Source organism: Pteropus alecto, unplaced genomic scaffold, assembly GCF_000325575.1.
Source record: "Pteropus alecto unplaced genomic scaffold, ASM32557v1 scaffold72, whole genome shotgun sequence".
Lineage (NCBI taxonomy): Eukaryota > Metazoa > Chordata > Mammalia > Chiroptera > Pteropodidae > Pteropus > Pteropus alecto.
The window spans coordinates 9963393-9966430 of NW_006436811.1; the positions used below are offsets into that span (position 1 = coordinate 9963393).

General features: G+C 33.6%; 1 protein-coding gene across 2 annotated transcripts in view; it reads right to left on the reverse strand.

Annotated features, from left to right (window-relative positions):
• Nucleotides 1–3038, reverse strand: part of FBXL3 (F-box and leucine rich repeat protein 3) — a 17708-nt gene that overhangs the window by 13848 nt on the left and 822 nt on the right. The gene's annotated exons all lie outside the window — the stretch shown is intronic.

The window sequence follows — 3038 nt, forward strand, 5'->3', positions numbered from 1 at the left end:
GAGTGTTATGATTTTGAAACTAAAGCAAGAATTTATACTTCAAAAGTTGTAGTTGACAAAATGGAAGAGTAATTATAAAAAAAAAGTTGTAGTCAACCAAAAGGAATATAAAAGAGAATATACCTATAGTGACACTTTCTAAAAGTTTCTTAAAAATCATCTAAGGATACCTGCTATATTTGAGTTCTTGAATTCGTGACAGACCAAAGTCCCAGAAACCTCCAGCGAGGATCTAAATTAGCCAATACATCTTTCCATATTGAACAGTTTATGTTATGTGTTAATGTATACCCAATATGTATACCCAATATGTATACCCAATCTCTGCTAAAAATAGGCAAACTCATCCCTATTATGCATTATTTGGCCTGGAATGTGGTTTCTTCTTCCAGCATGTCACTTACTGTTGCAATGTTTTCCCCAAGCTGTATTTCTGAATGATAGGTATGTTCATTACATGCATTTGTATTAGAGAATGGGCTCTGGAATCAAGCTCCCTGGATTTGAATCCTGGCTCTACTTCTAACAGGTATGTGACCTTGAACAAATTAACACATAGGGTTCCTGTGAGGAATTAAACAGTACCAGGGCTTTTGAAAGGAGATAGAAAACTACTGAACTTAGGTATAGTAAAAGAGTACAGTATTAAAGACATTAAAGTGTAAAACAGTAAAAATAGTAAAAATGAACTAATTTTTGTTTTAAAATGAAGTGTGAGTGCAAGAACACATGCTTATGTGTAAGAAATACACACTGGAAGTAGATTTACCACATTAATATAGTAACTATAACAGTGAGTGGGATTATAGTATATTAATAACAGTGGGATTCTAACAGTGGAATTACAGGTGAATTTTTAAATTTTTGCCAATATGCCCCTGTGTTTTATACATTTCTTTTAATGTCAATGACTTACACGGTGATCAGGTAAAAAGGTCCTGTTTTAATCTGTTATTTGTAAAAATAGGTATTGCAGGCTCTTAACTGAACAGAGTAACTTCAAACCACTCACTAGTACCTCTATTTAGTTTAGAGCCTGCAATAGTTTTCTAACAGTCTGGAATGGTGGTGGTTTGGATTTAGAGTCACAACTTTTGAAAAGTATCTATCACTTGTAACTCCGACTCTCTTCCAGCATATCAGCATATAAGAATTTCTGATTCATGTGTGGGATGAAGGATGTGCATATATGTGACTCTTAACCAAATATGTCTCTGTAGATTCTCTATCCAGTAGCTAGCAAAATTTGTGGAAAAGGATTAGGAGCTGGAGGGAAACAATGGCAAAAAACCCTGGTCTTTTATGCCATTAAAATCAAACTAGGAGGTCTTAACACATGTGTAATAAACTGCCTTTTCCTCATTGCTCCTACTTCCAGCTATACGAGTTAAATGAAGTATATGATGTATATCCTATTGTCAGGGGGAGAGAAAGGGAAAAATGAGAAAAACAGAAGTGATGGCAAAAGGGTAGTTTCATGGAGACTGAAACTTATGTGTGAATCTTTGACTGCATTTTAAAAAATGTTTAGGGAACAGGTAGTATAATCTACAACGTAATCTTTAATATAAAAAATCTCTCCTAGTAATAATGTCCCACTAGAGGTTAAGATAACACTGTCATTATGACCCATTTTTCTGCTTTAACTTATCCTGAAGGCTTACTTTAATTTTAGCATATAAAATTTGGGTCAAAGAACAAAGAATTTGCTACCTAGGGCTTATAATTTATCTTCTGACTATCTAAAACTCTTCAGAATTTTGAGATACAGAGATTCAAAAAAGAAATGAAGCTATCTTTATAATTTCTACTCATTATAAAATACTGATTGCCTGTTCCCGAGAAAAATCTTCTAAAACCAGAACTATTCAACTTAAGATAAAATGATTCCTCTTAGAGTATATGAACATATAAACAAAAATGAGTCTTATTCACACAATTATCTTTGATAATACTTTGCTGATCCTAACAATAGATACTATCTTTTGTCTATTACAGTCCTGTTTTAAATAAAGTATATTTCAATACTTTTCTAAGATGAGGGGATAAAAAGATTGACATATTAAAAAGAAGTATGCAACAATGAGGAAATAGTATCTCTGTCTAAATGTAAAACAGTAAATGATCATCAAAGAATATTGTAAGCACTTGCTAGATTATGAATAGCCAAACAGACTGTAAATTGTCACATAGGACTTAAACATCAGAATCATAGAATATTAAGCAATGGAAAAACTCTAAGCCCAAATGCCAATAAAAATGGTCTCTGTATTACCCTCATTTGAGCATGTAAATAACAGATCACACAGTGGACATCTAATAAAATTTTTAAATGTCAAATTTTTTCCAAAATGATCTTTTGTCTATGCAAAAAATTGCACTGCTTTTCAAAGTATTTTATTAGATCTACTTACACATGAAGCTCTACTGTATAGAAAACTAAAGAATTCAAAGCATCCACCAGTCAGCAAAAAATTTACATCCGTGGGCTATCTCCTGCTTTTAGACAAAGTGAAACACCACTAACATTTGAACAGGAGTGCAGAGAAAGAAGCTGGACAATAAATGGCAACAAGATTTTGTAGAGTACCAAAACCAGGTCTCTTCAAGGCTCCAGCAGGTCAATTTCAAAATGTAGCTTTTCCAGGACTCAAAAATAATTGATGCAACTTAGGCCACTAGAGTATTTGGTGAGGAAATATTACTATGAAGGACCAAAAAGCAAACAAATGAGAAAAAACTACAGATTAGTTGAGCAGCACAGGGAGTTACTGAACTCAACATTTCCACACACTGTGAAAAGAGCAGTCACACATCTGTCAAATGGAGGGCGGAAGAGAACACCTAGCTGTGTGTCCCTCATTGTATTAGGCACTTTTAGCACACTGGGCTTGTGGCATTTTTGAAGCCCATATGTATTTAGCTATAAAAAGCCTGTTGTGGCATCACATTTCCTTTCTATTTATGTTCTGCTTTGCCTAATATCAAAATTAATATGCATTCTTTGGCTGGAATACAAGAATAAACCAGTGGAAAGA